Below are 25782 nucleotides of genomic sequence, written 5' to 3' on the forward strand. Positions count from 1 at the left end.
TATAGCTAACGTTGTTCTTTTTTAAATTAGCTATTTACAAGTAGCTGGTAACTAGTAGATGAAACCGACCTATCTTTATGAATATATATTTAATTATATGTCAAATTGAAATGCACTTGCGCGTCACAGTTCTTATAACGAGGAATGTAATGCAGTGAAACGGCAAATTTTCATTACTGAATATTACATTAATTATTATTCTAATCATGCACAAATCAGTATTATCATACTTTCATGTAATATGCTCGAATCTAATTGGTCGAGAAGCATTTGAAAAAAAACATAGTATTTCCCTCCGAGAATAGAAAGCACGCGCCACAGGGTGATAGTTCCTAGCAACGAGTAACATTACTTGACAACGGATGATATCATAAAAATTATCACATGCGTCAAATTTATGCACGTACGGTTCGCTGCATTCAGTATAATAAAACAAATTTTGCAGTAGTTGAGGGTACATGTAGCATCGAAAAATTTTCACGCCTCGGTTGACAATGGTTTTCTCGGGGTGAACCATTTTCAATGTTACATGTACCTTCAATTACATGCAATATTTATATAATGTGCGCGAAATAGAAATGATCACTTTTATAAGTCAAAACTTCGTATACATATGTCATCGGCGAAATGGCTTTGAACGGCGATTTTCAAAAAACAGAAAGGCCCTCGTACATTACATTTTCTCTATATATCTATCTATCGATCGATCTATCTACATGTATCTATCTATATATACATGTATATAATTAAAAGGTATATATCCAAAATGTTGTGAATAAAGACTTGAGTCCACACATAAATACGAAATTGTGCGATGCCTTCAGAAATCAGAGGATGACAGCATGAAAATGTTTGGTTTTATCAATGACAGAATTAGTGTCCATATTTTCTATTTTTCTGCCGGAACCTGCCAGCTTCAGTTCTTTATTAAATCCCCAAACTTGCCATTTTGAGGAAAATATCCGCAGGAGCATAAGATGTCTTGACGGGATTACTAATACCGCCTGGTGAGATGCGGGGATTGAAAGTCTCCATCACCATCTGCAATTAAACCGCTTAACCACCGTTTACAGAAATCTCATATAAAACGACAAAGACTTTGAAGTCAGTCATCAATAATTACTTTTGGGTTAACTGGAATACTTGAAACTAGATTCAGATGTGAGTATGTTTCATAAGGCTTTTCTTTTGACTTTCTCCATCACCAATGCTCCGGTTAAAGCAGGTACTTGTAATTGGTTGAAAATGAGCACATTTGCAAATATCTGTTTGTACTGGTGTGTTGGCATAGCCATCTTGCCTACAAATTTGACAAAACATGTTGATGTCTTCATATTTTCATTTCATTTTGTTAGTCATGTTTTACTGCAGTATTCTAATGAACTTGGGTTAATTAATGGCTGTGTATGGCGTTTTATGTCAAAATATGATCACGTGAACTCGCGTAAATATCATCACGCGTAAAGGCGTAAGTAAACAAATGAGTAAACACTAAACAGGACCGTCAGGTTGCCACCAAGGGTTGAATACTGACAGCTTACCCACATATGTGCACTAAGTATCCAGAGGTGTATTGTTAAGCCATGTGCACCAATACATTGCCGTCTGCAGACTTTGTTCATTACGTCGTAGTGGCGGATCTACAGTCTACCGGGGAGGGGCAACGGGGGCTACATATACCCACTTTCGTTAAAATTTTTCTTTAAAATTGTCATATTTTGCCATTTTGGGGGTCTTATTGGTTCAATTAAAATGAATTCCCAATTTTGAGCGGACAAGATGCAAACTTAGGTGGCACCCCACCCTCTTTTGAAACTTTTCTAAATTTGCCACTGCGTTGTCATATACTCAGATCTAATGTGTATTAGTTTTGTAAGTACCTTTTAAAGATTTTTTCCAGTAACTTTAGAATGTTGCTGAACATTCCGATGGGAAAGGACATATTCTCTTTACAACCTGCTTCAAAGGTTTGCCATGATAGCTTCTAATGGTGATTTCCGAAGTATTGTAGTCTTGATATTTTCTCTTCAATTTGAAGCGAGAGTCAAGAATCTTTAGGATATTACTTTAAAAATGGCATGATAAAGAATCCCCAATGGTAAGGTCTTGAGTGCCCTGTACAAATTAGCTAGTGACGTTTTTATAGAACGAGTGAAAAATTCAATGAAAAATGATTACAAAATTCATTATGGCATGCTTTTAGAGAATTGTACAATTGCTTGCTACTGTAAATTAATTTGTCTTTATATCATCTTCACCTTTCATCTTCAGCATATTTTCTGAAATCATCATCGTTCTATATGTGCCGGCTTTTTCAATTGACCACGCGGACTGCCAGAAATACAGGTCACCATCATCGCTAGCCACAATGGTATCTACCCTACCCCAAACCGTGGCTGAATGCTCAGCGAAAGCCTCGATTTTCATGAATATTTATGAAATGACAATATTTTTTTGACCAATCACAGTCTCAATAACATATTTCCGATATTTTAATGGCTGCGCCTACAACTAAAACGTGTAGTATTTGTTTACAAGTAGTAACGGACAAAAAATGCTACAGATCCCTGTTTACCGAAGCAAGTGAAGTTTATAAGTTTTTATTAAATGAAAGCCGCATTAACTGCAATGATTACGCTAAATTCTGTGTTAATAAACTTAATCATACATGTATTTTCAAACTTGATGAGGAAATTCGGAGTAAAGTAGATGTGTTGAAACTGAACGACTAGAGTTGATAGGACAATTATCTAAAGAGAGCGGCGTGGTTACGCATATAAAATGGTATATTTATTACATCAGTGAAGTCAACAAAAAAGCGTCCATTGATAACCCTCGGATTATTCCTCTACGAGCATACAATGACCTCCGAATGATTTTCTTTCCACCAAAAAAAAAATCATGGGAGCTCATCGATTGGTTGACTATAATCTCGGTTGAGATTGAGATTGGCTCGGCTGAATATTTGGACCGACGCCTTCACCGAATCTCGGAGAAGTCCTTCATAATTCATGTCTGGAAATTTACTTTCAGCTTCGACCGGTTCTAGCAATTAATGTGCACTTAGGTAACACTGCTGTTCACTTCAAATCAGTTAGTTGACTATTAAACGTATCACTATTAATGCAGTATTACTTACCGTCTAAGTTTGTAAATTCCATAAAATAAACCATCACTAATTTTTCCGTTCAAATGAAGACTTCTATGGCGCAATATTTCATCTCCCAAAATTGAAGAGTTCCTATAGTTTTGTTTTTTTAAATTATCGAAATGCAAGTAGGTATATAGAGATACAATGCATCAGTAACTAGATAAAGCAGACTATAGGAACTCTTCAATTCCAGGAGATGAAATATTGTGCCATGGAAGTCTTCATTTGAACGGAAAATTTAGTGCCTATTTTTATTTTGGTATTTTTATACCTAGACGGTAAGCAATCCAGAATTAATAGTGATAGAGAGTTAGTTTGACAGTCAAATCACTTATATGAAACGAACAGCAGTGTCACCTAAGTGCACATTAATTGCTAGAACTGGCCGAAGCTGAAAGTAAATTTCCAGACATGAATGATGAAGGACTGCTCCGAGATTCGGTGAAGGTGTCCGTCCAAATATTCAGCCGAGCCGAATCTCAAGCGAGATTAGGTTGACTACTGAACATAAATATTCATGAAGTCGAGGATTTGTTTTTATCATACGGCGACAGCGTTAACGGAGACAATAGGCGTGACCTACGACGATGATAGGTCACCGACCTTACTGTAACTTTAGTTTGCATTTTCTCTGACACCATTGTCCCTATATTGCATTGCTTTCATTGAAACCTCAGCATCACCAGCCTTTGTGGCTGTGTTTATCGTTCAGGTCTCTTTGGTATTATTCTTCCCTATGGGTGACAAATACGCATTTCTTTCTAAACATTGAACGGAGAATGCATTGCGCAACATCATTTACACGGCCATTCCAACCTGCTGGATTGACATTGCATTAAGTACTACATGTACAACTATATATTTCTACATTTACATTGAGCGAATTGTGCAGTGTGTAGTTACAAATACACAAGCTACATGTACAGGGATAGAATATTGACCCCGTTGGCCCTCTATAAATACTTCAGTACACATTGACAAATAGATTTAATTGTAGTGCACACCGAAATACCCAATTCGAAATAAAGGACAGATGGAAATTTTACTTTAAGCATTACAAAAATTCAAAGGTTTGAGTTTTTAACTTGTTCATGGAGTAGTGTAATCTAATTAAAATTAGATGTTAGATCCGCTCGCATACATTTTAATTAGAAATGCATTATTCGCAATATGTACTTGTTAAGCGTATACGCATGTGACAGCTGTGTGATTTCATTGCGAGCTAGGTGTCATTTCAAGTGCTTTCCACTTTATTATAAGTCAAAAGTCAATTATATTTAAAGTAGATCATAACACGAAGACCTATTTGTTTCTTCTGCATGCTTTTGATTGCTAATGAAAATAACCCAACAACCTTCAGTGGTACATGTCAAGTTGCACTCAAGATGACTTGGACTTGTATTTCTACTTGAAGATAAATAGTATACACAAAAAGGGGCACAAAAACTTACTCGCTCTACCTTTAACTTTGAAAATAAAACATTGTTGCATTCATACAAGTACCACTGAAATGGCGCCGATCTAGGAAGTCTGAATTTAATTAGATTGCCGACACAAATGTCTCCGAACAGCTCCTCGTGTTGGAAATGGACCCAGGTCATTTTTTAATGCCAGAAATGGACTTAGGATCGTTATTTACACTGTAACCTTAGAATCATGTTTGTTAAAATTCGACAAAGTTGATTTTTGGAGCCATTTTGAAATACCGGCTATATTCAATGGGAAGAAATATTAGAACTGATGCTAGAAATGTACTATGAACCCTGAATTGACCCCAGAACACAAATGTCTTAGATATTTTAACACATTCTAAAAATGGCGGCACAAACATTTTGATGCTGGAAATGGACTCAGGTTCATCAAATTACTTTAGAAATAGAATTTAATTGAAATCTGACAATTATATTTTAGAAGCCATTTCGAAATTTGGGGTCATTTGAAAATTGATTGTACACCTCCTCATGACCCCCCATCAGTTCACAAAGTTTGAATTGGATATGTTGAAGCACTTTCATAAAATCGCGCAGACAAACACAGCGTCTACACATTCAATTAGTTCAGTTCAGTCTAACAAACACAGCGTCTACACATTCAATTAGTTCAGTTCAGTCTAACAAACACAGCGTCTACAAATTCAATTAGTTCAGTTCAGTCTAGCTAAATCTGATATCAAACAGCGTCTACACATTCAATTAGTACAGTTCAGTCTAGCTAACTCTGATCACAAACAGCGTCTACACATTCAATTAGTTCAGTTCAGTCTAGCTAAATCTGATATCAAACAGCGTCTACACATTCAATTAGTTCAGTCTAGCTAACTCTGATATCAAACAGCGTCTACACATTCAATTAGTTCAGTTCAGTCTAGCTAAATCTGATATCAAACAGCGTCTACACATTCAATTAGTTCAGTTCAGTCTAGCTAACTCTGATCACAAATAGCGTCTACACATTCAATTAGTTCAGTTCAGTCTAGCTAAATCTGATATCAAACAGCGTCTACACATTCAATTAGTTCAGTTCAGTCTAGCTAAATCTGATATCAAACAGCGTCTACACATTCAATTAGTTCAGTTCAGTCTAGCTAAATCTGATATCAAACAGCGTCTACACATTCATTAGTTCAGTCCAGTCTAGACGCTCGTACAGAAAAGACGATTTTTTTTATTGCCCCATAATACAGTCTATAATTTTTTTTTTTAGCTTTTGGGACACATTCCAAAGACGCATAACTTACAATACTAATACCGGGTGCTTATTGAAAGAACGTCAGAGATGCAGTGCTTGTATAGTACAGTGAAACCTGTCTAATCCGACATGCACTGGGATACAATTTTGTCGGAATGAACAATGTAAAAGCTATGAAAATAAGAAATTGAGAATGTAAATAAGGGTCGGGATGCGTAGTGAAACGGATTGCACAGGTGTCGGGTTAGGCAGTTTTCAGTGTAGTTCCGCTCCTCGACGATATACTCCAATACAATACCGAGATGACCAATTTGATCTTTTTAATAGACTATACCATACTTATACGTGTTTACAACTTTGATTTCTTCTCAGACTAGCCTTCAGCATGCATCATTTTACGTGTGTTCGATCTGCATTACTGCTGCTCTTCTTATTGGCAGTCATGGGACAAGCCTACTACTCAAAGCTGACCCACTCCATCTCCAAGAGGTCTGACATCTGTGAAGACAAAAATGGCCGTGTATGGTACGAGAACGAGTGCATCTGTTTGCACCATAAAATCCGATGCTGCTGCGGATCCGAAAGGATGCAATGCACACTACTTCATTCCTGTTAACTTGAACGTTTCATTTTATTAACACGAGGTTTCCGGAAATAAAGTCTGCAAGTTTATTTGCTTAAAAGTTTATAATTTCGTGTAATAATATGTAACAGAGACTGGCTTATATGCCCTTGCTTAGAATCGAATCTGGGACCTCTATCACGACAGTCCAATACAGATTGATTGTATATTGTATAACGTCCTTCTGAGAATATTTCACTCTTATGGAGACGTCACCATTGCAGTTGAGGAACTGCAAAAGTTAGGTCAATGCTCGGGGCTTACTGACTTACTATCGTGCCACACCTGCTGTGACACTGGACCTCGGGTTTTGCAGTCTCATCCGAACCGCCCCATTTAGTCACCTCTTACGACAACCAAGGGGTACTGAGGACCTATTCCAATCCGGATCTCAGCGGGATTATATATATATATATATATATACAGTTATAAAATATTATAATTATCATATCTAATTATGGCAGTGTTAGCTACGTGACCCTCCTACTAGCTCTGGTTAGTAGATTAACCTTTTAGCTAGATCGGCAGAGCGTTGGACTGTCGCCTACCGCTGCGGTGGTCTAGAAGTAGAGCGTTTTTCCCGCATGTGGAAGATCGGGGTTCGAATCCCGGCCACAACAGACCAAGGTCGTTAAAACAGGAACAGTGTAGTGACAGTTACATCGCTCGGCATCAGGTGTGAATGTGACGGGTCATCGGAGATTACCTTAAAAACAGATGTCCCGTGTTACAGTAAGTGTGGCATGCTAAAGAACCCCCACTGCTCAATGGTCGCAAGTGCCGATCATAGACCTAAATTGAAGCCCTACACAGATCTTGGTGACATCTCCATATGAGTGAAATATTTTCCAGTGAGACATTAAACAAGATACAATTGAATCAATCAATGAATATTCAACTATTAGTTTCGTTACCAAAATGCCATAATTTTGCATTTAATTTGAAAAAAAAAACTTAGTGTGTCATGTATGCTGTTTTAATTAATTGTCAAAATGATTGTTTACATTGGGGTCTGGGTGATCCAGCTCATGCCGTTATATACACTGAAGGAGTTTATCCGGGTCCCCCTCCCCCCATACAACGTCTTTACATGACAAACATGGTGAAAAACATTTATAACGTAAAATGTATATTAAATATGCCTTGAAGTGGCGTGTATCATGCGAATCTAATTGCTGTTAAAGGCAATTAAATACATTTACATGACTAAGTTATACTAAACAATATATGTATATACATTGTACAAAGGTTAACAAGAGTACCGACAAACGGTACATAATACTCCAGTGAAAATGCTTAGATAGCCATAATTTGTAGAACTTTGATTCAGGTAGTATCAGCTGTCAGGTTGTGACATGCTTTCTTTGCATTGTATGAATAAAGGGTCTTAGCTTAAAACTGACAGGAGGTAGACAGACAAACCAAGAGTTATGTGTGTAAAATATATCCCCAAATTTGACTTAGTTCAATAACCTGTAAATATTTAAAGCATCAAAGAAAATTAAAAATTGTTGAGAATCAAAATCCTTGCACCATGCACATCTTTACGTTATTTACAAAGACCCTAGCTTCTAAACTATGAGAGGAGTTAAAAGTACAAACCATGTCCTTTATTCAATATAGTATTTCTTTAACACGGACTAATTATAAGTTCACCAACCTGAAAATTCTAAAAAAAAAAAAAAAATAAATAAAAAAAAAACTAAATAAAATGAAGAAAATCAAAATCCTTGCCACATGCACATCTTCAATACCCATACAAACATTCTATAAAACAAGACGGTCCTCATTTGAAAATTAGTGGGAGGAGTTTGCCGGACAAATTATGTACCCTCCATATGACAATGGTTGTCTCCTACAGGAAAGGTCGAAATGGAACAAAATTGCAACATGAGCTAAAGTGATCCACAAAGAAGTTGCATAGCACGTTTTGGCTTGATATGTGACAGAGAAATGAAATTAGAAGCAGAAAACCGGAACGGACGTACGTACAGACAACGATGTACAAAATACGACCCATTCTAAAGATGGGCGTATAAATATGGAGCGCCAAATTAACAGAATTGAAGATATCTTCAATTATTTGAAGATATCAATTCATTTGATGCGCGCAACAATTTTAAATAAAGATCTCTTCAAATAATTAAAGATATCTTCAATTCTGAATTATTGCGCGCATTAAATTAATTGATGATAGCATTAATTCTTCAGCTGACTTGATGCGCGCTTTAATTGAATTAATGATCTTTTCAAATGAATTAATGATATCAACAATTGAATTGATGCACGCTACAATTCAACTGAAGAGAGCAATAATTGATATAATGCGCGCATTAAATCATTTGATGAGAGCAATAATTGATTTAATGCGCGCATTAATTCAATTATTGCTCTCTTTGATTGAATTAATGCTATCTTTAATTCATTTGAAGAGAGCAATAATTCTTTTAGAGAGAGGAACTATATAATTAAAGATATCTTCAATTCAACCTATCCACAATTGAATTAATGATCTCTTTAATTGAATTGTTGCTCTCTTCAAAAGAATTGATGCGCGCATTAATTCCTTATACAAAAGCATTGTAAATAATTAAAGTTATCTTCAATTGAATTAAAGAGATCATCAAATCATTTATACCGAGCTCTAAATTAATTATTGTGAGCAATATTTCTACGAAATTGATGCTTTCATCAATTGAATTGAAGAGAGCAATAATTGAATTAATGCGCGCATCAAATCTGTTATTGCTCTCATTAATTCAATTGATACTCTCATCAATTAAATTGAAGAGAGCAATAATTGAATTAATGCGCGCATTAAATGAATTATTGCTCTCATTGATTCAATTGATGCGCGCATTAATTCAGTTGGTGAGAGCAGTAATTGAACTGAAACGCACATTAATTCATTTGATGAGAGCAAAAATGTATTTAATGCGCGCATTAATTCAATTAAAGAGAGCAATAATTGAATTGATGATATCTTCAAATAATTGAAGAGATCTTCAATTATTTGAGTTTATGTTAATTTGGCGCTCCATATATAAAAAGGTTTGAATAATCGAATATTCTTCGACTTAAGCTATCAAATAATCGAATAAGAATTTTGACATCCCTGATATATATATATATATATATATATATATATATATATATATATATATATATAGGATGTGTGTTTTTTTCTTCTTCTAAACAGACCACCGATATATTTGTACATTTTTCTATATCATAATAAATGTATCACCTACGTGTACCTCCCGTGGGGATCCGGGTTAGAATAGGTCCTCAGTACCCCTTGCTTGTCGTAAGAGGCGACTAAATAGGGTGGTCCTTCGGAAGAGACCGCAAAAACCGAGGTCCTGTGTCGCTGCAGGAGTGGTACGATAAAGATCCCTCCCTGCTCAATGGCCATAAGCTCCAAGCATAGGCCTAAATTTTGAAGCCCTTCACCGGCAGTGATGACGTCTCCATATGAGTGAAATATTCTCGAGAGGGACGTAAAACGATACTCAATCACTCAATCAACCTACGTGTACCAATAAAATGTACGAAAGTCATACTGTCATTTTTTAAAATGTAGGTAGATTGACGTAAAAAAAAAAAAAAGAAAAAAAAAGTACACGCACTGCGTGATTACAGATATAAACATACCAGCATGTCACAATATATTTAAGATATGCAATCATTCATCAGGTATTTTAAAAGAAATTAAAAAAAAAAACATCGTGACGTGAATCTCCGTTGTAAATTTATGGACGTAGTAACCACTGCTTTAAAAAAAAAAAAATTGATATGATTTAGTTTAGTTGGTGAAGTTTGCGTTTATTTTCAATAAATGCATCAGTGAATAAATACTATATCAAAATGCAATGGCTATTGATTCTTTATTTACTGATGTGCGTCGGCTGAGTAAGCACAGTTTTGTTAACTTGCATGGCATGGTGCGTCATCATATCATTGGTGGATGCAGATTCATTAATTCTATAATATATCTTGTATTGCTTACTCCTCCTAGGCACCTGATCCCACCTCTGGTATATCCAGCAATTCGTGTTTCCCTAACTCTCTATTTTGTATTGAATATAAGAGTTATGAGATCGATCACTGTTCGTTATCTTTGCCTTTCATACCAGTGGTAAATTTTATACCCATTCCTATAAGAAAACTCCAATAATCCAAGTGGCAGCAACTACAGAGATATCAATCATTTATTTTGCTTTCCAGTTGTGAACATCGCTGAAAAAAAAACCTTCATTTTTTCCTCTCATAAAATTTGTATCTTCTTTTGGACATTTTCAGATTCTTCACTGTCACATAACTTCTTCCTACAGTTTTGTCGACGAACAGGTCCGACAAGACGATCACACGATCCGCAGATCATGTCTGCCAGATAGACTGTCTTCGAGCCATCGCTTGTTTGATAAGTATCCACCATGCCAGCCCTCCTTTCACTTAGATCTGTATTTTCAAACAAATCATATCCAAAGTTATGATCGACAAAAAGGCATGGTGATGATATTGATATGGAAAGTTCAAAATGAAACATGAAATACTTACCCAAACGTATGGGCTTATCGTTAACCCAAACTGTGACCACCTGACCAGTGTTTCCAAAATGGAGATAGCACACAATTAGCAAAAAGGTTAACAGAAAAAAGGAAGACATTCTTCTTCACGGTACTATGTGCACCAAGAACCACTTCTTAAGAGAGATTTCGTTTGGCAAAGTTGCTCGCACAAGCAAAGTCAAGGCCATAACCGAAAGAGCCATTTCCGGAGTATAATGAACAGAACACTCCAAACTCAGAGAAAGATAGATAGACAGTTACAAATTTCAAAACCCATTTTGTTTTCATCATTAGGTGATATAATTTTGCATAATTTGAGTTGCAAAATAAACGGTAAAGATATTCAAATTTTAAATCTATTATATTTAGAGAACACTTTTGTTATCCTTGTCAAAATGCATAAAATAACATCAGCTATACATGCTTCATATAATAGAATTTAAAGTGTATATTATAGAGGCAATGGCTTTGCTCTGCATACATATGTAATACATGGCAGATCACTGCGAAGTCGTTTCGGGAGTAAATTTTGAAAATTGCTTTTCTCCAAGGCAATGACTAGATAATGTACAAATGTAAGTAGCTTATTGAAAATTGATGTCCATAATTGAGTAGCGAATATTGTGATATTGTAAGCTAATCTGATATGGCAGGCTGTCTATATGCAGCAAGTGCAAAACTCTTGATACATATAGTTTTCCTTCATCCCCGTGGTTAGCAAGTTCTTTTCCAATAACATGGCAAGTGAGTTCTACCCTAGTCTCATACTCAGTTAAACTCCAGTCACATGGCAAGTGAGTTCTACCCTAGCCTCATACTCAGTTAAACTCCAGTCACATGGCAAGTGAGTACTACCCTAGTCTCATACTCAGTTAAACTCCAGTCACATGGCAAGTGAGTTCTACCCTAGTCTCATACTCAGTTAAACTCCAGTCACATGGCAAATGAGTTCTACCCTAGTCTCATACTCAGTTAAACTCCAGTCACATGGCAAGTGAGTTCTACCCTAGTCTCATACTCAGTTAAACTCCAGTCACATGGCAAGTGAGTTCTACCCTAGTCTCATACTCAGTTAAACTCCAGTCACATGGCAAGTGAGTTCTACCCTAGTCTCATACTCAGTTAAACTCTAGTCACATGATCAGGAAGTTCTACTCCAGTCCTATAGTCAACGAGTTTCATATAAGTCCAAGACAAAATGCGTTGTCGATAACGACAAGAGCATGACAATATCCTGTCGATATCGTCATCGTACAAAATTATAATCTATTATACACAAGACTGTTTTCAATGACCATATTGACGATAGCATGACCATACCGTGTCGATATCGCCATCTGACAAAGTCATTGTTTACCATATAAACACTTGTTTCCAATTACCAAGTACGATGTTGATATCGACGATAGCATGACGATATCGCGTGGATATTGTCGTCTGACAAAATTATAGTTTACCATACTAAACACAACCCTTAGGATTACAGTCTCAGCACATGTTTCCATATGATAAACGGGATGATTTCAGCTTCTCCATCGTCAACTTCCCATGTTTATGTAGCAATATTCCATTATCACCTGCATATGATGTTTATATATATCAACTGATTCGATACACAAGAGTTTGTTCTGCGTATGATCAGTTTTTAAACCAAGGCAGTCTACTGACAAACAAGTTGATAGTGCAGGAGTTTCAACAATCTCGTTTAAAGTCAGCATTTCGCAAATTCTATGGCCGTTATGGCGATCTAGTTTGCCAATACAACCTACCATTGGGTCAAATGCTGTCTGACGTGTTTCAAACCGATTGTTAGGCCGTTCCTGGCACATTGATTTTGACTACGGATAAATTCGTTTACCTGATCAAGATATAGGGCTCACGGCGGGTGTTACCGGTCGACAGGGGATGCTTACTCCTTCTAAGGCACTTGACCCCATCTCTGGTATATCCAGCGGTCCGTGTTTGTCAAACCTTATTTAATTTTGTATTGCTTATAGGACTTATGAAATTGATCACTGTTCATTACATTCACCTTTCATGAGTGAACCATTCTCCAAAGTACGTTATACAATATACAGCCAACCCACCACAATACCCATTATGGTTGATATCGTAAAATAATTCCAGGTCAGGCTAATGTCACAACGGAACACATGACTGTGATGAGTATTCATGGGATTTCAGGAAGGTGCATTAATTCGGGTGGGGGGGGGGGACCCACAGAACCGTTATATCCGGTATATTCTACACATCGCATGAAGCATACAAAACAGGAAAGGGTTTAAACAAAATTTAATTATAATATGAAAATTGACATAAACAATGAATGTCTCCATTCACACAGACAAACAGTCACAATAAGAGTTGTACAATGCCAACAATTCAAGGAATTAATGAAGTACATACCGTAAACAGTGTCACGAGTTGTATACCGTTATCAGGCGAGCATCTACACATGGACGTAGATACAAACGGACATTAAGTACACACTACTTCAACATTAACAACATGGATATAACAAAATGTTTAATATCTTCAGTTTACACATGGAATAATGAGGAGGGTATTTGCCATTCCGTACATATTTTCTCACTCCTCCTAAGTACAACAAGTATTTCAGCTGATGACTCTCATGCAGAATTTCTTCCCACACTTTCTTCTTTGTCTTTTTAACCGAAGATAATCGCAGGCACTACACATCATATTGCCTATAGCGACAGACATATCGTATTCAGGCGAGATACTCGGAACTGCTTCATAATCTGGAGAATCTGAAATAAGATGCATGATATTATAATGAACTCATTAGTTTTAAAGCTGTAAGTCACATGTGTACAAAGAACATAAATACCTATCCGATACACACCTATCAGAATATACTCCCTGATATATTCTCCATCCGACCAAATTGTTACCACATCACTCCTACAGACCACAACAGATAGTAAGCATGTCAGTGTAACAAAGATGGAGACGAGCACCATTGTTTGAGATTAGTTTCCATATGAGGACTATTGTAACTTCAGCGTTAAGTGGTACAAAATTGCTACTCAGTGCTGATGACGCAGAGTTTTCAATAGTTACTGTACTGTATTTACATTCCAACATTTTACGATGAACATTTTTAGAATTTTACAATAAACAATGTAAAAGGTCAGACATATAGTGCTTAAAGTGGTGATGAAGAATTTAATAACAATGATAAAATTTATATAGCGCCTTATATAAAACAAATTACTCTAAGGCGCTTTACAAAATGGTGATGAAGAATTTTTATATAATAAAAATGATAAAATTTATATAGCGCCTTATATAAAACAAATTACTCTAAGGCGCTTTACAAAATTGTAATGAAGAAGTTTTATATATAGTAGTAAAAAATGTTATTACATAGCAAATGTAAAACTTATACGGTACCAATTTTGATGCACCAGATTCGCATTTCGATGAATAATGTCTCTTCAGTGATGCTAAACTAAAATGTATGAAATCCGAAATAGATAGTCTATTATAAAATCTGTGTAAAATCTAGAGAATGTTAGCGTTTAATATCCTGAGAATTTATTGAACGCTAACTTTGCATTGCGTAAATTGTGTGCGCCCGAAACATTTCGTGTAGGAGCGTTCATTATTGACCTTACCGTAACGACGTAAACAAGCCAAAATGGCAGACGAAGGTCCTCCGAATCTGACAGAGCCGGTATTTGATATTTACTTAAACAAACTGTTTTACTGTACATAAATTATGATGTCCCCATTCACAAAATCAGTTTGCTTCATGCATCAATGACGGGTTTAATATTGAACAGTTAAGAAATGCATGCTGATATTGCACACGGCCAATATTGATGAATTATCGTCTATTTTGGAGTATTTTGAGTGAAAGGGGATATAATTTAACAACTAGATACTTTAGCTATATAATATGAGGGTTATTGAACTTATATTGGTGAATATTGGTACTCGCTGGCTGTCAAAATGCACTCGCAAGCTCGTGCATTTTCACAGCTAACTCGTGCCAATAGTTCAATAACCCTATAATATAGCGCCTTCTATAAAACAAATTACTCTAAGGCGCTTTACAAAATGGTGATGAAGGATTTCTTTATACTGATAAACATTTATATAGCGCCTTATATAAAACAAATTACTCTACGCCATTGTATTGTATTTACGTGTTATAAGAATGATCGCGTTCAGAATGGATCGGGTTCGACCTCCGTTTTATCCTGTTTCCATCTCGTGTTTTTGAGTTCCCGAATAAACTGTGTTCTGTACATTAGTTACGTGTTTGTGATCATTTATAGTGCTGTTCCACGACCCCGCCGTACCTCCGACATTATGGACCGAAGTGTTTATACTCTACACTTTGACAGCCTGTCTACCCACACTATTGGATCCGGCGTGTAAGTACAACTATGGTGAACAGTTACAGAGCGCCCAAACAATGGGCATTAAGTACCAACGAATCTGTGAATTCTTTCGAGAGCTGGAACAGAACCTGTTGTATACATTATCACTTGACCCCAACTTTGCCCCCTTCCTTGTAAGTGATTTTCAGTGGGCCAAAATGTCAAAGACTAATCCATACCGGAGCTTCACGGATGACGGAGAAGAAGTACCCGAAGCCCAACGACGCATCAAGGCCCAGAAAAACAATATGTTAAACCTCATGCTAGGACAAATTGCGAATTTCTGCCCTATCATATCACGTAACACCATAGTGAAGAATTCTACGTCAATAGAGCATATATGGCAAACAATTCGTTTGCATTACGGCTTTCAGTCTACAGGATCTCATTTTATTGACTTTTATGACATTTCACTTAAGCCCAATGAGAGACCAGAGGACCTTTTCCAAAGACTTCAAGCATTCATGTAGGACAATCTTCTCAAGAAAAATGGTAGCATCACACATCATGGTGAAACAGTAGACGATGATGAGGAGGTTACTCCATCCTTAGAGAATTTCATAGTATTGACATGGCTACGTCTGGTGCATAGTGAGTTACCTAGGCGAGTTCGTCAACGCTATTGAACAGCGCTGCGCAATCGTACCCTGGCATCTATCAAACCTGAAATATCCCAAGCATTAGCCTCGCTATCAGATGAGATACGTACCAGTGAGGAAGTGAAAGCAATGAGATCCACAGGTACAGGACCAGTATTCACACCTCCCCGACAGTCCAGGTCCATAAACCTTACCCAACGTCAACCACGTCAAAGGTCATGTCCTTTATGCAAACAGGCTGGTCGAAAGGACACTTTCTAAGCAAGTGCACCTTCCTCCCAGAACAAGATAGAAAGTGTATGATCAAAGCTTGACAGATCGCCCACATATTAGACGAAGATGACACTGACTCTGAGGTAGATGAGGCCCCTTTAGAACTTGATATTCATACCAATCGAGTATATGTCCGTCAGTCTCCATACTTAGACACATTCTATAACCATCATCATATTAGGCTAACCATTGATTCAGGAGCCACAGGTAACATGATTCGGGCTTCTACAGCCAAAAGGATCAATACCATAATATCTACTTCCTCCCAATCTGCACACCAAGCTGACGGTTCCTCGCCTCTTGTTGTGATTGGTGAAACTCACTTTCAACTCACCAGGGACAATCTCCTTTCACTTTGAGGGACTAGTTGTTGAAAACCTGGATGTAGAAGTGCTTGCTGGTATACCGTTCATGATATCTAATGACATCTCCATCAGACCATCTATGCGCCAGGTATTGATTGGGGATAGCATGGCATGCACATATGGCTCTCCATCATCTGTTGAGAAACTCGCCATGCATGGTGTACATGTCCTTCGTGCTTCAGTGTCCACTACCATATGGTCAGGTGAATTCATTTAGTTTCAGCTACCGGAAGATTCAAGACACTACTCTAGCAGTTGAGCCACATATTGGCAACCAAAATCCTCGGCTACTCCAACATTGGCCACAACCTACATTATTACACAGCGTGTCAAAGTCCAATCGTGTCCCGAATCTCACTAGCGATGCCATCTTTGTTAAGAAAAATTATCACTTCTGCCAAGTGTGCACAGTATTCATTCCAGCGGAGGAAGGGGAATCTAATGAGGGTAACCATTCCGTCAAACAGTACTCACAGTCTCCAAATACAGTGACACCATTTTCCACGTCAGATGGGATCCTACCTGAAGGCTTTCAGGACAAATTTACTGCAGTTGTGCGAGAGTTCGACGATGTGTTCAGCCCACACTTAACGGAATATAATGGCAAGGTTGGTCCATTTGAGGCTTGTGTCAATGTGGGTCCTGTACAACCTCCTCAGAGAAAAGGGCGGATTCCCTAGTATTCCAGGAACCTGCTAAGCATCCTCCAGCAACATTTTAATGAACTCGAAGCACAAGGAGTATTCCAGAAACCTGAAGATGTTGGCATATCAGTGGAATACCTCAACCCTTCCTTCCTTGTGAAGAAGAACAGCCTTCTCAGACGTGGGTAGATATGTGGGTAGATACATCAAACCCCAACCTTCTCTCCTTCCCGACGTAGAGTCAATCCTGCGACGAATTGCCCATTGGAAAGATATAGCCGTAACAGACCTTACAAAAGCATTCTTCCAGATACCTCTTTCTCGTAAGTCAATGAAGTACTGTGGGGTTGTGACGCCATTCCGTGGGGTAGGCGTCTACACAAGGGCTGCGATGGGAATGCCAGGTTCAGAAACTGCATTGGAGGAGTTTACATGTCGAGTTTTAGGCGACCTCTTGTAAGAAGGGGTGGTGACCAAGTTAGCTGATGATCTCTATTGTGGTGGTGATTCACCTGCAGCTTTATTACAGAATTGGACTAGGGTTCTCCAGGCTCTCAATGACTGTGGACTAAAGTTATCTCAATCTAAGACAACTACTGCACCTAAATCCACTTCCATCCTTGGATATGGGAATGCGGGTCCATCCAATGCCAGCCCCCACCGTGTGGCCCCCTAGACTCCAGAAACTGTCAAGGGTTTAAGGTCATTCATAGGATCTGTTAAAGTCTTGGCTCGTGTGATACCTAACTGTGCCCAACTTTTATCACCGTTGGATGATGCAACGGCAGGTCGGATTTCAAATGAACCCAATGTTTGGTCAGACGACCTCTTAGGTCACTTCTCCAAGATTTAGAAAGCAGTTGCATCCCCAAGTGTCATAGTCCTTCCTAACCCTCTTGACCAGCTATGGATTGTTACTGATGGGGCTGTTCGTAAGCCAGGACTAGGTGCGACACTTTACGTAAAAGGGAGCAAAAACTACTTTTAGTCGGGCTCTTCAGTGCCAAACTCCGTGACCACCAAACAAAATGGTTCCCATGTGAAGTGGAAGCCTTGTCCATGATAGTTACTGTTAAATATGTTTCATCATCCAGTCATCACTCACTACATGTGTTCTCACTGACAGTCGCCCATGTGTATTGGCCTATGAAATGCTCTGTCGTGGAGAGTTTTCAGCTAGCCCCAGAGTATCAACATTCATATCTGTTTTGAGCCGATATCAAGCAAACGTGCGTCATGTAGCTAGATCAGCTATTCTGCCATCTGATTTCGCTAGCTGCAATGCTCCAGAATTCTCACAACCTTCATGTCAGATATGCAAATTTATTTCCGAACTTGAGGAGTCTGTAATACGCGAAGTCAATCTACAAGACATACTAGCCGGTAGGTCCATACTCCCCTTCACTAGCAAAGCAGCATGGAAGTCAATACAGTCAGAATGTCCCGACTTGCGGCGGACACATGACCACTGGTACAAGGCACCCGACCATCAAAGAAACTTACAAATGTCAAGGATATTAAACGTTACCTTAAGGTTGTTACAATTGCCCCAGATGGTCTACTTGTTGTTAAGAGGGAGGACCGATTTGAAAAGTCTCGGTTATGCATAGTTGTACCACGCAGAATCATCCATGGACTACTTACATCTTAACACATTCAGTTATAGCACCCAACATCAATCCAACTGAAATCTGTCATTCGCAGGTATTTCTTTGCACTCGATTTGGACAGGCGATCACTGAGGTATCCACATCTTGCCATCAATGTGCCACATTACAGAAAGTCCCCAATGAACTGCAGTAACAAAGTACCACACACACACCTGAAGCTGTGAGAGTGTCCTTTGCTGCAGATGTCATGAAACGTGAAAGGCAGCTTGTTTTCCTAGTCAGAGAGTGTGTCACATCATTTACGTCTGCCTGTATCATCGAAGATGAACGCCATGACACTCCACACAATGTACTATTGTCATTATGTTTGCCATTGAGACCATTGGATGGTCCTCCAGCCGTCGTCAGGACTGACCCAGCCCCAGGATTCCAAGCATTAGTCGATGACGAACTCCTTCATAATCAAAGAATATCTATTGAAATCGGTAGAATCAAGAATCCAAACAAAAATCCTGTAGCTGAACGAGCGGTCCAAGAGCTCCAACAGGAAATCCTTCGCTTGGAACCCGTACAAAAAACCGTGACTTCATTAACTTTAGCATTGGCTGTTGCTAACTTAAACTCGCGACTGCATCACATGGGCCTATCTGCTAGAAAACCACTGACTCAAAGAAACCAGTGCACAAACAATCAACTCAGTTTTCCTGATCCGGATTTAATTCTTGTCCAAAACATCAACAGAAAGAGGAATCACCCTCATAGCGAGAAATTCAAGGCTCCCACAGGGAAACTTCCTACCATACTTTCATTATACGTTGGTGATATTGTGTATCTGCACAGGGATAGAGACAAGACTCGATCCAGGGACCGATATTTAGTGGAATCAGTTGAATACCCTTGGTGCAATATCCGTAAATCTGCTGGTCAACAGCTAAGAAATGCATCCTATAGAGTCAAGATGGCAGCGTGCTACAATGTTCCCTCTGCATGCCTACCGCCATACCCATCTGGTACTCTCTCCGACTCTGATGATTCCATCTAAGATGACCCAATACCTGTGATACTCGACCTTCTCCGCCTACCCCCTACCCCCAAATCCCTACTCAGATATCAGCCCCGCCTATGGATACTGACAGTTATCATCCACAACCTTCATTTGATCCACGACCCCCTGAACCGTTAGTTCCCGTACCCAGTCCACCTCCTGTCACGAACACCCAGGCTAGGCGATCTTTACGTTCTAGAGACAAACTAAAAGTACCTGCCCGCTTCAAGGACTTTGAAATGTGACTTTTGTTTTAGATGTGATTTTTCGAACTTTGGTGTGTCTTATGCATGGATCAACCAATCCCCTTTTGTTTTATAAGTTACTTTTGTATATGCGGGGCAGTATAATCCCCTTAGTCTGACCCTAGTCTGGGGTATGTTGACTACCTTTTATGTCATATGGGGTTTTTTCCATGTGAAAGAGGAAGAAAAAAGAGAAGTTGCGCCATTATATTGTATTTACGTGTTAAAAGAATGATCGGGTTCAGAATGGGTCGGGTTCGACCTCCGTTTTATCTTGTTTCCATCTCGTGTTTTTGAGTTCCCGAATAAACTGTGTTCTGTACATTAGTTACGCGTTTGTGATCATTTACAGTGCTGTTGCGGTCCTCCCTAATATTGACGCTAGGGCGCTTTACAACGGTGAGAAAAAGGAATGCAACGATAAAACGTAATTAAATGAAATCAATTGACAGCATGACATAGTATCTTGTGTATCTGTACAATTACCCAATAAAATGCTATGCTTAAGATCGATAGCTAAAGGGTGTGTTTTTGGCGTTTGATAATTAAAAACAATCACAGTTTATACATGTTAGAATCTATAAACTTAAGACGTTGTTTGAAAATTTCAAGAGATGTTGATTTCTTGATGTCATCTGGAAGGTCATTCCAGAAATGTGCTGCAGCCCAGCTGAGTTGACGTTGTCCGTACTCTTTTGTTCAGATCTTTGGCACCACAAGTCGCGACCTCGATTCTGACCGTAATCAATGGTCGACTTGGCTTGTTTTCATTCAAAAAGACTTGCGATATTTGACGGCGCAGATCCGTGGAGGGAACAATATGTATAGGTCAAAATCTTGAATTGGGGTTCGTAGTGGAAGGTCAAAATCTTGAATTGGGGTCAGTAATGGATGGGAAGCCAATGGAGTTCCACCAGATTCAAAAATATGTGTTCCCGTTTCGGCGACCTACACCGGTAATCTACACCTGCTGCAGCAGGTCCATTGATATATTTCCAACTACAAAATATAAACAATCTTCGTAATGAAGTTTAGATGTTATAAAGGCGTTTACCAGTGTTTATGTAGATTGATACATTACAATAGGTTCCACGAACCAACGAAATTCGGTGTCTGTTGAGTTCTATTGAAAAGATGTGCTTGTAGTCCCAGGTTCTGTACATGTTTCTTGGATTGAGGGTTGGATGCAGGCGTGTTGGGATGAAAGTTTGATTTACAAATAGAGATATATTGGAGTGAAATAGCATATTTAGGTACACTTATACTGAGTTTATAGGTTTGCTGGAGTAAGGATTTGGTTTACAGGTACAGGTGTGTTGTGACGGATGTTTTGATTTACAGGTAGACGTGTGTTGTGGCGGAGGTTTGGGTTTACAGGTAGAGGTGTGTTGTGACGGAGGTTTGGGTTTACAGGTAGAGGTGTGTTGTGACGGAAGTTTGAGTTTACAGGTACAGGTGTGTTGTGACGGAGGTTTGAGTTTACAGGTACAGGTGTGTTGTGATGGAGGTTTGGGTTTACAGGTACAGGTGTGTTGTGACGGAGGTTTGAGTTTACAGGTAGAGGTGTGTTGTGACGGAGGTTTGGGTTTACAGGTAGAGGTGTGTTGTGACGGAGGTTTGAGTTTACAGGTAGAGGTGTATTGTGACGGAGGTTTGGGTTACAAGTAGAGGTGTTTTGTGACGGAGGTTTGGGTTTACAGGTAGGCGTGTGTTGTGACGGAGGTTTGGGTTTACAGGTAGAGGTGTGTTGTGACGGAGGTTTGGGTTTACAGGTAGAGGTGTGTTTTGATGGAGGTTTGGGTTTACAGGCAGAGGTGTTTTGTGACGGAGGTTTGAGTTTACAGGTAGAGGTCTATTGTGACGGAGGTTTGGGTTACAGGTAGAGGTGTGTTGTGACGGAGGTTTGGGTTTACAGGCAGAGGTGTGTTGTGACGGAGGTTTGAGTTTACAGGTAGACGTGTGTTGTGACGGAGGTGTGGGTTTACAGGTAGAGGTGTGTTGTGACGGAAGTTTGAGTTTACAGGTAGAGGTCTATTGTGACGGAGGTTTGGGTTACAGGTAGAGGTGTGTTGTGACGGAGGTTTGGGTTTACAGGCAGAGGTGTGTTGTGACGGAGGTTTGAGTTTACAGGTAGACGTGTGTTGTGACGGAGGTTTGGGTTTACAGGCAGAGGTGTGTTGTGACGGAAGTTTGAGTTTACAGGTAGACGTGTGTTGTGACGGAGGTGTGGGTTTACAGGTAGAGGTGTGTTGTGACGGAAGTTTGGGTTTACAGTAAAGGTGTGTTGTGATGGAGGTTTGAGTTTACAGATACAGATGTGTTGTGATGAAGGTTTGAGTTTACAGGTAAATGTGTGTTATGACGCAGGTTTGGGTTACAGGTAGAGGTGTATTGTGACGGAGGTTTGGGTTTACAGGTAGAGGTGTTTTGTGACGGAGGTTTGGGTTTACAGGTAGGTGTGTGTTGTGACGGAGATCTGGGTTTACAGATACAGGTGTATTGGGATGGAGGGTGATACGGAAGACAAAGCCAATAGTGATAAACTCAAAGCCAAATATAAAGACAAATGCTACATCGTCGCTGACTTCTTTTTAAAAAATATAGATATCACGAATATTTGTTTACTCCTTTTAAATCGAATTGCCTAGCTGGGTACCTTAGTAGGTTGACGTATCGACTGTTGATCTGTAATTCGTGCGTTAGAGTTTAGCAAGGGTTTTAATATTTTCTTTAGATTACTTTCTACTAAAACTAAATGGGGTATATTTGAAACTTTTCAATTCAAAATATTATTGTACATATCCTCCACTTTCCATTCATAGTTCTCTTGTTTGTTCTTCCTCTATAGAAAAGTAATCAGTATCCACGGTATCTTTCTGGAAGGTACAATAATCCGGAAAAATCCCACAGAACCGTTTTATTTTTATGTACAAGAATACGGGAAAATCCCGCAGAACCGTTTTATTTTTATGTACAAGAATACGGGAAAATCCCGCAGAACCGTTTTATCTTCATAAATAGTATCAAGTATCCAAGGCATGAAAGGGTTTAAACAAAATTTAATTATATGAATATTGACACAAACAATGAAGGTCTCCATTCACACAGACAAACAGTTACAATAAGAGTTATACAATGCCAAGACTTCAAGGCATGAGTGCATTACGTACTGTAAACAGTGTCACGAGTTGTATACCGTTATCAGGCGAGCATCTACACATGGACGTAGATACAAACGGACATTAAGTGCACACTACTTCAACATTAACAACTTGGATATAACAAAATGTTCAATATCTTCAGTTTACACATGGAATAATGAGGAGGGTATTTGTCATTCGGTACATATTTTCTCACTCCTCCTAAGTACAGCAAGTATTTCAGCTGATGACTCTCATGCAGAATTTCTGCCCACACTTTCTTCTTTGTCTTTTTGAACGAAGATAATCGCAGGCACTACACATCATATTGCCTATAGCGACAGGCATAGGCCTATAGTATTTATTCAACATACTCCAGTCTGTTTCATAACCTGGAGAATCTGAAATAAGATGCATGATATTATTATCAACTTACTAGTTTTAAAGCTATAAGTCACATTTGTACAAAGAACATAAATACCTCTCCGATACACACTTATCAGAATATATTCCCCGATATATTCTCCATCCGACCTAATAGTTACCACATCACTCATACACACGACAACAGATAGTAAACATGTCAGTATAACAAAGATGGAGAATATAGTTTTCAAATGAGGACTCTTGTAACTTCAGAGTTAAGACTGGTATAAGGGGTTTAACCGCTACTCAGTGCTGATGACGCAGATTTTTCAATAGTTTCCGTGGCCGAGTGGTTAGAGCATCGCGCTCAAAATCACACAGCCTATCACCTCTGTCGGCGTGGTTTCGAATCCCGCTCGCGCCGGTAAGTGAGAAAGTTTCCCAGTTTACGTTCGGAAGGTCGGTGGTCTCTTCCCAGGTACATTATATCTGGGTTCTCTCTTCCACCAATAAAAACTGGGCGTCACTAGATAACTGAAAATTGTTGAGTGTGGCGGAAAACATCAATCAATCAATCAATCAATCATACTGCACTGTATTTACATTCCAACATCATTTTACGATGATGCTTCTAAAGATGTGATAGGTTTCCTTGACAACTCGCAATGACACAATACCACACAAAACAATAACATTGACGACACTACCAAAAAGCACATCCAAATTTATTCGTTGGATATTTATTTTGACGGCTTTCGTGCAGACAATACGCAACAGTATGGAATCAGAGTGGTGTTTAACAAAGTAGTTATTAGTTGACTGATCACTAGATATATCCTTTTCCTATTTTCGTTGAAGGAGCAGCTGTCTATGATGTCAAAAAGTCTAGTCTTTAATCAATCGTGAGGAATGGTCGTGTAAAATGTTGAAAAGTTTTGATGTTGTTGATTATAGAAAGGTTTTGCGATTTCAAAGTAACTAAAAGTTCTAAAAAGTTTGTGATGATCCGGGTTAGAGTAGGTCCTTAGTACCCCTTGCTTCTCGTGAGAGGCGACTAAATCCTTCGGATAAGACCGCAAAAACCGAGGCCCCATGTCACAGCAGGTGTGACATGATAAAGATCCCTTCTGGCTTAATGAACGTAAGTGCCGAGTGTAGGCATAAATTGTACAGCCCTTAACCGGCAATGGTCTCCATATGAGTAAACATTTAATTTTCAAGAGGTTCGTTAAACACTATAAAACCACAAAGCATGTATATAGATTGATGCATTACAATGGGTTTCACGAACCAATATCTACCTTTTCGGTGTCTGTTGACTTCATTTAACCCAAATTTTGTCCAAAAATTGCATTGAAGACACAAATTCGTGACGCAGACGATTTACTGAGAGTGAAAAGTATAAAACATGTTTATTACGATATCATACTTGTGACAAATTTCACATGGTATGTCAATATTTGTCCCAAATTATTACGGCTTCGAATTGGAGCAAAGAGAGATCACTCCGAATGCGCTTCCAAGGTTGATTGTCAATGATTGATGCAGATATCTGAAAACGAGATATAGGTTGGTTGACAGATATATTGAGAAGTTTGAATTTACAGGTTTCATGGTTTACAGTGATGGGATTGAAAGTTGAGTTTACAGGTAAAGGTGTGTTGCGATTGAGATTTATGTTTACAGGATTGTTGGGATTGGGGATTGCGTTTATAGGTACAGGTGTGTTGTGACGGAGGTTTGAGTTTACAGGTACAGGTGTGTTGTGACGGAGGTTTGGATTTACAAGTAGGGATATATTGGGGTGAGATTGTATTTACAGGTACAATTATGCGGGGATGAGAATTAGATTTACACGATTATTGCTATTGAGGGTTGCGTGTATAGGTGTGTAAGGATGGGGGTTTGTGTTTTGTTGAGGTAAAGGGTTGGGATTTCAGGTACAGATGTATTGGGGTGTAGGTTCGGATTTACAGATACAGTTGTGTTGGAATGGAAGTACCTCGTGCAGCGACAAGATGAAGAAAGAGGAGCGGATCGAGGATCTGATT

At 38.7% G+C, this 25782-nt stretch overlaps 3 long non-coding RNA genes across 3 annotated transcripts; all 3 read right to left on the reverse strand.

Annotated features, from left to right (window-relative positions):
• Positions 1-10658: 10658 nt before the first annotated feature.
• LOC125664836 (uncharacterized) lies at positions 10659-11224 on the reverse strand. Its single transcript, XR_007366081.2, has 2 exons — positions 11022-11224; positions 10659-10922 (listed from the first exon to the last, which is right to left on the reverse strand). It is a non-coding gene; the product is annotated as an uncharacterized LOC125664836 (long non-coding RNA).
• A 2085-nt stretch (positions 11225-13309) lies between these two features.
• LOC125664835 (uncharacterized) lies at positions 13310-14084 on the reverse strand. The gene is made up of 2 exons (XR_007366080.2): positions 13899-14084; positions 13310-13803 (listed from the first exon to the last, which is right to left on the reverse strand). It is a non-coding gene; the product is annotated as an uncharacterized LOC125664835 (long non-coding RNA).
• A 9183-nt stretch (positions 14085-23267) lies between these two features.
• LOC125664834 (uncharacterized) lies at positions 23268-24084 on the reverse strand. Its single transcript, XR_007366079.1, has 2 exons — positions 23847-24084; positions 23268-23766 (listed from the first exon to the last, which is right to left on the reverse strand). It is a non-coding gene; the product is annotated as an uncharacterized LOC125664834 (long non-coding RNA).
• Between the last annotated feature and the right edge of the window lie 1698 nt (positions 24085-25782).

This window comes from Ostrea edulis, chromosome 1 (assembly GCF_947568905.1).
Source record: "Ostrea edulis chromosome 1, xbOstEdul1.1, whole genome shotgun sequence".
In the NCBI taxonomy this organism is placed as follows: domain Eukaryota; kingdom Metazoa; phylum Mollusca; class Bivalvia; order Ostreida; family Ostreidae; genus Ostrea; species Ostrea edulis.